A 12422-nucleotide genomic window follows, 5' to 3' on the forward strand; every position below is an offset into this window, starting at 1 on the left:
ATGAGTAGTGATATTGAAGATATGGAAGATAATATTGAAATTAATGGGGAAGCCTGTTTATTTAGTGTGCCAGACCTAGTACTGTATAACGTTTTCAGAATATTAAATAAAAGCAAGCGGATAGTGGGTGAAGGGAATAGGAAAAAAAATGAAAAATGTCTATCAGATTAGTGACATGGAATGTATGCGGCCTAAATGATGTACTGAAAAGGCAGAAGATAGGAATGCGGTTACGACAAATGAATGTAGATTTAGTGTTTCTTCAGGAGACACATGTAATGAGTACCCAGGAGAGTTTTCTTAATCAGTTGGGGTTTCAATTAATAGTCACTTCTAAACAAGGGGTAAAACAGAGAGGGGTAGCCATTTTTTCGAGGGATAAAAGTGTAGTAACAAGGAGAAAGTTAAGAGATAACTGGGGGAGATGGGCTATGGCCGAGGTCTTATTAGGGGGGGTGTGGACAACATTAGTTGCAGTGTACGGTTCTACACAGGATGATCCAGAAATTCTACATTTTCTGGATTCTGAGTTGGCAGATTGGGCACCCCGAGTCATTATAGGAGGAGACTTAAATATTAACGGTGCGGAAGGTCTGGGATCGGGTTCAATAAGGCAGTATAAGGGTAGGAAGAAAAAGGTGTATAAGGCCCTTATTGACCTTTTGGCAAATAATACACTGAGAGATGTTTGGGGGTCAATCAGATCAGAACAACCGGGATATACATATTATTCTGCACCGCACCAGATATGCGTCAGGTTGGATTATTTCCTGGTATCCAATGATTTAATTAGCATAGTAGAAATTGATAGACTCCCCTGGATACTTAGCGATCACAACCCCCTAATCCTAACGATTAAGCAGAGTGGGAAATTAACAACAAGGAGGGAGTGGACATTTGAAAGGGGACTGCTTTTAGATGATGATTATATAAAACATATGTCTAAATGGATCACTGAATTCTTTGAACATAATAGAGGGAGCGCAGCAGTTGGCATAGTATGGGATGCCTTTAAGGCAGGAGCACGTGGTGAAACATGTAGTTATAGTGCTTTCAAGAGGAAAACAGAAAGATTGCGATATAAGGAGAGAGAGGAAAAAGTATTGGAGGCAGAAGAACAACTTAATAAATGTGTAATAAGGGGAGAGCCGACTGAACAATTTGTAATAGATTTATTGAAGGTGAAAAGTGATGCAGAGGAAGAACTTGCTAATAGAGCCGCAAAGCAATATACAATCAGAAGGGAGAGATGTTATGAGTTCAGTGAGAAAGTAGGGCGAGTACTCGCTATACGAACCAGGCAGATAGCGGCGGTAGGGATGATTAAGGAAATAAAGGATGAAAAGGGACAATTACAGTCAGATCCAGAAGAAATTCGGGAGGTATTTAGGAAGTTTTATCAGTCTTTATATGATGAGAAAAACCCCAGTAGTATTGAAAGAATAAATGAATATCTCCAGCATATCGAGGTTAAAACTATCTCTCCTGAAGACGCAGATGAATTAGAGATTGTGCTGGATGATATTGAGATTAAAGAAGCTATGACTGCTCTACCTTCGGGGAAGGCTGCTGGACCTGATCAGCTACCGATTGAGTTTTATAAAACTTTCTGGGGATGTTTAGGTAATGATTTAACTCAAACATTTCAAGCTGCACAAAATGGGGCGTCCGTTCCCAAATCTTGGAGTGGGGCAGATATAGTGCTAATTTTAAAAAAAGAGAAATCCCCGAGTGAACCAGGGTCGTATCGCCCAATAACATTGATGAATAATGACACCAACATTTATTCAAAGGCACTGGCTGTACGATTTGCTAGAATTATAGGTACCCTGGTTAGCGATAACCAACATGGTTTTATTCCTGGTAGAGGGACAATTCACCATATCAGAAAAGTGATAACTTTATTTGATGTGGCGGAGGTAGCAGGAGACCCGATGGCAGTTATGCTTTTGGATGCGGAAAAGGCATTCGATCGGGTCTCCTGGCAATATTTGTGGCAGATCTTAGTTAGAGTTGGGATTAGGGGAGGGTATTTGAAAGCAATTCAGACTTTATATACGGACCCAGTTGCGGCATTAAGGATAAACGGGGGTATAACAGGTCAATTTAAAATTAAGAGAGGAACTCGTCAGGGCTGTCCATTTTCTCCCCTGTTATTCGCCATGTATATGGATCCTTTAATACGTAAGATAGAATCAGCACCAGAGATTACCCCATTCTGTACAGCTCTTGGGCCATGTAAGATATTAGCCTATGCTGATGACGTTGCGGTGATAACACCTTGCCCTTCGGAAGCAACCACGTTTGTAGAGGCTGAGGCCTTAAGATTCGGTCAAGTCTCAGGGTACTCATTAAACGCGTCAAAAACTCAGATTATTAAAAATTCATTGACGCCCTGTGATGATAGAAGAGTAGTGCCGGCAGGGAAATATTTGGGAATTAATATTATGTCTAACTTAGATAGTTTGGTGGATAATAATATTGCCCCAGTAATTGAAAAAGCGAGAAGAGATCTGGATCGTTATGAGAATCTACATTTGTCATTAGTTGGGCGAGTTAATATTATTAAAATGCTGATTTTACCCAAACTATTGTATCTCTTCAGGGCAATACCACTTCTAATTGAAAATAAGTGGTTTAAAACTTGCGAAAGTATGGTGAATCGGTTTATTTGGGCAAGAGGTAAAACCCGGAGAGCATTGAGGTATATGTCCCTTCCTAGGGAGAAAGGGGGGTGGTCATTGCCGGACCTAAAAGTATATTATTGGGCTGCAGCAATGCAAGGAATGGTGGGATTAATTGGGGGGGCTGAGAAGGATGGATGGGATAAGACAGGCTCGCTTGCTATATATGGTTTAGCTTTGGGTATAAATGCTGAAAATATTTTTTTGAGATTTACTGATGGAAGTTACTTTAAAAGAACACGTTTTAAGATAATCATGGCGGCCTATAATATATGGAAAGGATTTTCCAAAAAGGTCGGAATAGGGAAATATAGCGCATATACTAGATTTAAAAATAATCCTTCACTACCTAGGGCAGTGTTCTCAGGAATGGTATATCAAGAATGGGAGAGCCGAGGTATAGGTATGATTGGCGATATGTTGGATGATAATGGTATGCTACAATTTATAGATCTGAAAAATAAGTATATGTTAAACACAAATCATTTTTTCAAATACCTTCAAATAAGGAGTTGTATACTAAACAAAAAAGGGGGTGCTTTAGGATTTGGGAGGAGTACAATGATGGAGCTTATACAAAAAGGCAATGACTGTACTATAAAAAGATTTTATTTAGAAATGACAAAGTTAAAAAAGGATGATCTTGAGAAATGGATAGTCAAATGGTCCTCAGATTTAGATATAGCTAGAGAAAGAGATATTTTTTCTGAATCACTTGAGATGGGATGTAAACTATTATGCTCATCGTCCCTTCAGGCCCAGCACTACAAGAGTTTGTATCATTTGTATTACACGCCATGGAAAATTGCTCAATGGGGGGCCGTCTCGGGCACCACGTGTTTTAGATGTGGCAGTATTGAGGCCAATTTGTTACATATTTTCTCTACCTGTCCACATTTAGATAAGATAAAACATGATATTGGGAATTTTTTTCGAAGCGCCTTAGACATAACAATAGAGCTGGATTCAGCAACTATTTTGCTGGGAGTCTCCCCCAACGGGCAAATAAATTGTAAATATTTTTTGTTTGTAGCAATGGCGATTTTTAGACTGCTTGTGGCCTCAACTTGGTTAGATCCAAATCCTCCCACGTATCATCAATGGCTTGGAAAAACTTTGTCAATACAAAAATTGGAAACAGCTATTTACTCTAGGAAAGGGAGAAAGGGCAAAAAGCTGGGTATGCAAATTTGGGGCCCTCTGATTCAGTGGAAGTTTGGAACTGAATAAGGTAATGTGAAGTATTTATATATGTATAATTGAAGGTTAACATATATGATTTTGTATGTGTATATAATATGATAGGATCTGTATGTAGTATGTATATTGTAATATTTTTTCCCTTGTCCTTTGAATATGTGGCTGCCTTATGAATTGTACTGTGCCTTGTCCATGTAATGGGGGAGGGGGGGGGGGGGAAAATGAGGGAAAAAATTTATCAATAAAAACATTTAAAAAAAAAAAAAAGAAAAATGTTTTAAAGATCGCGCTAGGGTGTTCGTTGGAGTGTTCCACAAGTATAGCTTTACTCGCCTTCAAAGCTTAAAATCCCACCAATTGGTGGACATCGCAGTTTGTGAATATATTTAGGGGCAAGCCTGGGCAGATAGGAAATGATTGGATAATCCAACTTATAGAAAGATAAAAGGGGTCGCCATATTGATTCAAAATGTGAACCCCTGAGAAAGGTCCCATGCCCAGCACTGACCATGGACTCTAGTACCAGTCTGTTATGAGTTGGGGGAGTATCTTTGTTCCTGTACGATGCCAGTGTGGTCTTGGCCGCTCTCCGACAGTTCCACGATAGAATAAGATCAGTCTTAGTTTGGTGTTGCAGTTGTGAATTGTGTAAGACCAACACTTCAAAGGCAGCACCTTGAGAAATGGGATATCTCAAAATTGTTTTCATTACAGCAAAATTGGGACAAGGAAGGAGCTTAAAAAGGTAATGCAGTGGCTAGGCTATATAAAACTCTGCTCTGAGCTGTTTGACAAGCCAGTGGTAATTCAACTAACATAGGTCTTGGCAAAGAAAGCAGTTAATGAAATTGGGTGTTTATTAAAAGAAGTATCAGAAATTGGAAAGCCCAACAATACATCTCACTATCTCTAAACCAGCGATGATACATCTACTCAAACAGCTGTCAAAATATGTTCTTCTGCTATTACTATAAAAACGCTCAGTCTAGATTCCTTTTGCCACTTTTAAGCAGCGATAAATGTAGGCGCTGCAGTCAAACTTCTTTTCATTTACAAATACATCACTTGTATGTCATGCTAAACATTGTAATTTAGGTAGCGCTGTAAAAACAAGAAATTCATATGAACTTCTTGTTAGTTTCTATATGTGGATTATATATTGATATTTCACAGACAACTATTGTAATTGAAATAAATAATTATTTAATTGATTGACTGAAAGATATTAGTAGAACCGAGGTTCAGATATCTAATGAGGAGAGGTCTAATTTAAATGGGTAACATTCCATGTACCTGCTGGTTTCTCGCCTGAAACTTGAATTTGAGAACATACCTCGTGTTTAAAATTCATGTGAGATACCTGCTGGAGACGGATTTCGAGAGTAAAATGTCTCTCGGCTGTGGTTGGACTGTTTGCATAAGATGTTTCCTGCACAAACCAATTTTCTGGTGAGAAAATCATGCAAAATGTTGTACTTGTGAATTCTCGTGAAATTCTTTTGATGTGACATTCACAATTTTTTGTGAGATTTCTCAGATGTAAATACAAATGAACCCTGGCCTAATTGTGAGATAATGGCCATTGGGTGGAACATCAAGAGTCAGAATGTCTTCCCCATGGATGCAAGTGCAGAGGGAATATTTATTCAGTCAGGCAACTCAGAACTGAGGGAATGCTTAGAGGAGGGCCTCTTAAAGAGGAGCAAGGTGCCTGAGAGCCATGGAGCACCCTGGGAAGCACCTGGCAGCTCCTGGAGCTCAGAAGGAAAGCAGCTGTGGTATTGAAAGGGCTAGGTATGCTGGAAATGGTGGTGTCCTTAGGGCTTCTTGCAGTTCGACCTGCATCTCTCCTTCAGGGTCAGAGAGGAGTATCAGGTATGTTGGATTACAAGTGGATCACGGTTTAACAATCACTCTTAAAGTGAGGGTTTCCTCGAGTCCCGGAAGTAGGTTAAGGAATACCAGCGGACAAGAAAGCCGGGCCCATGGGTGCAATGCCATTGACCAGGGTGCTGGTTAGGTTAGTAGGTGGTAACATTTCCCCAGTACAGGCTGTCTCCCAATACAAGATAGAAGAAACATTATTGCGAGGGTGTGTTGAAGGATAGGAGTAAAACAGAATATGTTGTAGGAACAATCGATAAGATCGTATGGATCCTAACAAGGTGTGGGAGTAGAGAGCAGGCTAGAGTGCGACTACATCATGAGGGGTCAAAGGGGATGAAAACGTGTGTGATGGTTACAGAAGGTGAGGGATAAGGCATTTGTGACAAATCTGGCAGTGGAAATCTCATTGCAATTAAAACTTACTTGTCCCCAATAATATAAATGGAGGCTTTTTAAATCTGGTGTCTTGGGTGCTCCATACCACAGACCCCAAATCAGGGTGTCACATACCCCATTTAGCACTTGAATCTGAGGATAGCGAGGCAGTGCAGTCCGAGACTGACTGAGCCCGGTGCCATGGTCTAAAAACTCAGAATTCACCCTCACCAAGACACACAATCACACTCAAGAAAGCGCTGACCGACCTGCAGCTTTAGTAAGCATTTACATTCACACATAATTAAGTACTAAATACAAAATCACAAATACAGAGCAAAATACAGTGGCATTGGCAATTTGGCGCAGCAAGGAGCCTCACAAGAAAAACACAGGGGGGCTTATTTACAAGCCCCTTGCTCCACTTTTGCGTCATTTTAAACATGGGAAAAGTGACATACGGGTGGCGCAAGGGGCTTGTAAATATGCCCCAGGGTATAAATCAGCTATCTGAAATATTTATCCAAGGAGACACTAACCCCTTAAACGATGCCCGTTTTCATTATTTGGGAGATTCCATGCGACAACGTATGTGCAAAAAGCACAGATCAATAAAATTTGGGCCCAATAACTTCTGAGTGCCCCGAGACTCCCAAACAACATTCACAACAGCGTTGCCCTAAATTAGGCCACACCCAAGGGGAGAGTATGGGTTTCTTTATTATTCTTGACATACTCACGAACACTGTGAGCCGCAGGAAAAGCTACACCGAGAGAGGGCACTGTTTTGTAACAACTAGATTCTTATAAAAAAAATAGAGGGGCCAGGAGTAATAAAGGTCCAGCATACATACTCCCTAGTACTGTTTAACAAGTAGATTTGCCACCATAATTAGTGGACTCACAGAATCCAAAGTACTCCACGCACTCTAGTGCATCAGAGAGGAAACTCAATCATAGTTTGCATGCAGAAGCAAATGTTGACCTATGATATTATATATGGACAAGAATTTGGCATGATACTGTGGTGTTGACAAGTAGGATACACTTATGACAGTGTGAAACACATCAATTCTCTATACCTCATGTCCTGACATGGGCACAAGGGCACTAGGACCCTGTACCTGACTGATGGGGAGGGGATGAGAGCCGGACACCACTACCGGTCAAGGGAGTGGGGAGGAACTCATTACTCATTTTCCTGCCAAAGTCATCGAGAAGATCGTCAACAGACAGCTTGCCGCCTTCCTCGAGACAAACGGATCCCTCGACCCTTCGCAGTCCGGCTTCCGAGCCAACCACAGCACCGAGACCGCCCTCATCGCAGCCACTGACGACATCAGATCCCTGCTCAACAACGGGGAAACAATGGCCCTCATCCTCCTGGACCTATCTGCGGCGTTCAACACTGTCTGCCACCGCACCCTAGTACAGCGCCTCAGCAACATCGGGATCCAAGGGAAGGCTCTGGAGTGGATCATCTCGTTCCTCGCCGGAAGAACCCAGAGAGTCCGCCTCCCCCCATACAGATCCGAGGCCACCGAGGTCATCTGCGGTGTACCACAAGGATCCTCACTCAGCCCCACCCTCTTCAACGTCTACATGAGCCCCCTCGCAGCCATCGCACGCCAACACAACCTCAACATCATCTCCTACGCCGACGACACCCAGCTGATCCTCTCCCTCACCAACGACCCCGCCTCCGTCAGAGCCAGCCTTCACGAAGGGATGAAAGACGTCGCCGAGTGGATGTAGAACAGCCGCCTGAACTCAGACAAGATGGTAGTCCTCATCCTGGGGTCATCGCCCTCCGCACGAAACCTGGGCTTCATCCTGGACTCCTCCCTCTCGATGACCAGACTAGTCAACGCCGTATCGTCATCGTGCTTCAACACCCTGCACATGCTCCGTAAGATCTTCCGCTGGATCCCCACCGAAACCAGGAAGGCAGTCACCCAGGCACTCGTCACCAGCCGACTGGACTACGGGAACACCCTCTGCGCGGGAACCACGGCCAAACTACAGAAAAGACTCCAGCACATACAGAATGCCTCCGCACGACTCATCCTGGACATCCCTCGCCACAGCCACATCTCGACCCACCTGCACTGGCTCTCCGTCAACAAGAGGATCACGTTCAGACTCCTCACCCACGCACACAAGGCTCTCCACGACATGGGCCCGAAGTACCTCAACAGCCGCCTCACCTTCTACACTCCCACCCGCCAGCTACGATCGGCCAGCCTCGCCCTCGCCGCCGTACCACGCATTCGCAGAGCAACCGCTGGAGGAAGATCCTTCTCCTACCTGGCGGCCAAGACATGGAACTCCCTCCCCAGCCACCTACGGCTGACCTAGGACCACCTCTCCTTCAGGAAGCAACTCAAGACCTGGCTTTTCGAGCAATAACGGACCCCCCCCCTAGTGCCTTGAGACCCTACTGGGTGAGTAGCGCGCTTTACAAGTTGATGATTGATTGATTACTGCGAGGGCAGGGGATGAGACCAGATGTGGGACACGAAGCAGTGATCACGAGTACAACAAAAAAAGAAGTATATGCATTCATACCTCACTCCTGTGTTTCCCTACAAAGCAGAATACAACTGGCAACGAAGGTGGGATTTAGAGGACAGCGCGTGTGCCCCGTGTCAATTTCTTTTTCTCCTTATCTTCTTGAAGATCAGGTGTAGGCCACTGAGTAAAGTTGAGTCAATTGCTTTGCTTTGCATGCTGGAGGACGCTCTAAGCTTGCATAATAAGTATGCTTTGGAGGCGTGTTGCAAAGAGTGCCATTTTTATTTTTCCCTGCCTACAGGGGAGAAGCGAGGGAAGCAATGTGTGAGTACATCCTCAATTGGTCTACAAGCTCACACCAGTGCTTAATTTGTACCTGTGTTTTCTAGTGCTTTATCACTGGTACTTAATTGTTGAACGAGTCTCTTGTGACAGTCCACCACATGGTGGCACTGTCTTTTTCTGTTAGAGCACATCTGTTCAACAAGTAAATGTACATTTAAATATACTTCTAGACAACATCTATGCCATTCGTACTGATTTTGGTGGTTTGGTAATGGTCCAAACTATCACATTTATGGAAGTGTGATGCTTAGTAGGGAGCGTTCATACTGGCATACGACACCTAATCGATTTCAGTTCCTTAGTTCAACCTGCAGTGCCCCTCTGAGCAATAACTATGGTCTTGGCTCTTGTCTATTTATAAATTAGGCACAGACTCACAGGGATTTCTCTCTCTGCTCAAATAGCAATACCATTGATTAGAAATGAATCCATTTCATGTGTATGAGGGAGCAGGTCTTTAATTCACAAATTGCTTAAGTAAAATTGAGTACCCATCCCCACAAGTGAGTAAGCAAACTTAGAAACAGCATGTGAACTTCACAGTATCTACCTTGAAACTGATCCTGCCTTTACTTCTTAGAAACTACGAAAGTGCTACTTTATGTGATCAATTATATTGATGAACAAATTTCGATTTGTTGTCCTTAAATTAAAAGCTTGAAACTCTGGAGCCATGTCAGGGAAGGGCAGGGTCTTGTCCACTACAAGCTCTTTCCTTTGACGCTTGCCTACTTCAAAGGCAGAAGCTGGTATAAGTACTTGAGCTGTAACACCATAGCTTCAGAACACTTCTGAACTAAGAGGACATTGCCAGGAAGAAGAGCTGGATGCTGTATGTGGGGAACTGCCAATCTGCTTGTTGCTTTGGTGTGCTGGCCTGCTGCTTGCTGCTTCTGTCAGGGGAGTGAAAGGACTGGACTTTACTTTCTACATTCTGCTTCCAAGATTCTCCGCAACGACCCAGCGCATCTGGATTTTTGACGAATCATCCCTGTGCGCCATGCTCTTCATCGATGTGACCCAGCAGCAAGGAACCGAGGCTGGGTGTTAGGAGATCGACGCATCACCTCCCCTCAGAGTAAGAAATTGACGAATCACCTCCCCTCACTGTAAAGAATTGACACATCATCTCCCCTGGCACGGAATAGACACACTGCAGTAAAGAATTGATGAATCACCTCCCATGGCAGTAAGGAATTGATGAATCACTTCCCCTGGCAGTAAGTAATCGACGCATCACCTCCCTTGAAAGTAAGGAATCGACAAATCGCTTTGCTTTTCGGGTACCTTATCTCCCCTTTGCCTGCTTTTGTCTTTGCTTTTGACGCTTACCAGGTACTTTGTGACGCATCCATAGTTTCCTATGGACTGAACTATTTTGAACCTTCTAAAAGTGATATTTTTACTTGTGTATGCTGGATTTTTGTTGTTTTAGTCATGTTTTATTCAGATAAACATTCGTTTTTTTCTAAACTGGTGTGGTGTCCATTTGTAGTATTTTCACTGTGTTACTCTGAATGTATGTACAAATGCTTTACAAACTGCCTCTGAGATAAGTCTGACGGCTCGTGACAAGCTACCAAGGGGGTGAGCAGGGGTTATTTTAGCTGTGTAATCCCCTTACCCTGTCTAGAATAATGGTCTCTCCTTGGACAGGGTGTACACCACTGGCAACTAGAGAGAATCTGCAATTATATCACTGGAAATATGTACAAATGTTAGATCTGACAGTGTCCCCGAGAAAATTAGTAAATATTAAAACTGCCTAACTCTTCAACGTAAACAGTGTTGATTGTCTATATGCTGTCAGATGTGACTTGATTCAATAAGTGATATATAAACTATACGACTAGTCCCAAAAGAAAAAGGTAATTTCAATAGTCTGCCAAGGCTATACCATTCCACATCGTCATTAAATTCAAATTTTTTACAGCCCAACGGGTAGATCCATTTCTCTTCTTTCATTGAGAGCAAATATTTAATATTCTCACAGGTTTTTTCATTCATCTACTCAATTAGTGTCCATTTTAATTCCTCAGATAGTGTGTTGATGTTCTTTGGGTTTGACCAAGAGGAAAGTCAAAATTGGGATCCAAGAACACCAGTTGAATCCTAGGGTATATTAATCACCAAGCTGATAACTGATTTCCAAGAATAAAGACCAAATGTGAAGTCAGAGATGATGGCCTTCAAAGGACAATAGAACTCCTGTAATTAGGGCCTACATCTGTGCAGTGTGGATAATCCAGTGGCAGGTCCTAAAGGGTTCCAACGTGAACCTGCCTCTAAAGCAGCAGTATCTAATAATTAATTGTCCTTAAAATACCAATAATTATTCTATTCTCCCAGCAAAGTAATTTTGGCAACAATTATCAGCAACAGATTGGTTTGAAAGCTGTCACTGTGAAATTGCTTAGCCTTGTGTCCAGTGTTTTAGTTTTCTTTCAGGATGAGCTATTCATGCCCTTTGTCTTTTTGTAAACTAAGCAGCAGAATACACTGAGTTTTCACTGTCCTGTAGGCTAAGAATATCAGGCTGAGACAACAGTCTAGATTTTGTGCAGGAAATCAATAATTTTACAAAAATACATTTTGGGTCTCTGCCCCATGTGTCAGTGTAATCGGTCTGGCAGTTTTATGAGAGGTTCTGTCCACCTGTGGAAAAGTAAATTTTGCCATGTTCTGTGTCCCTACGCGTCATCCATCATATGTTATCTGTACATGATTAATATGCATATGTATTCCCTATGTTCGATTAAAGACGCAATTACAGTTGTGTCCACCTCTAGTATGCCAGTTTCCAGTTCTCGTGAATACTACGAATATCAGGCCCATGTGAAGTTACGTTGCCACGTTTCTCAGTGTGCACGTTATTCCATTGTAAAGTCCCCGTTTCTAGGCCTCAGAAGGGCCTGGACACCAGATTCAGCTCCTGTCTCCTGTCTCCTGACGCCTCGCTGAGGAGCGATACAGCCCCCACCTGTATCCTCGACCCTTCACTTACTTCCTGCCTCGCAGTGCCCGGCTCAGCCTGGCTCTGCCTCTGAGTCTGCCAAGAGTATGTTATGATTCCAGTTATCAGTTCAGTCCTCCTTCTCTGCATTCCTAAAGCTACTGAACTGCATCAATAGTTTCCGTCATTGTCTAGCCTTTACGTCTCCACGTTAGAGAAATACTGCATTTTAATGGTCATTTAATATTCTTCATCACGCACTACATATAGAATAATGCATGCTCCAGTCTTAGAGTCCGTTAGCCTCTCCCCTCCTGACTCTTAGTTCATATCAACATGTTCTCTAAACATCAGATACTAGATACTGCTTAGGTACATGTCGCCCTGACTCTCCAGACTTCAGTCTCTGCTCCTAGCACAGAGTTCGAAGCCCCCAGCTTCTCCTAGTAACACGTCATCGCCAG

Source organism: Lissotriton helveticus, chromosome 9 (assembly GCF_964261635.1).
Source record: "Lissotriton helveticus chromosome 9, aLisHel1.1, whole genome shotgun sequence".
Taxonomy (NCBI): Eukaryota; Metazoa; Chordata; class Amphibia; order Caudata; family Salamandridae; genus Lissotriton; species Lissotriton helveticus.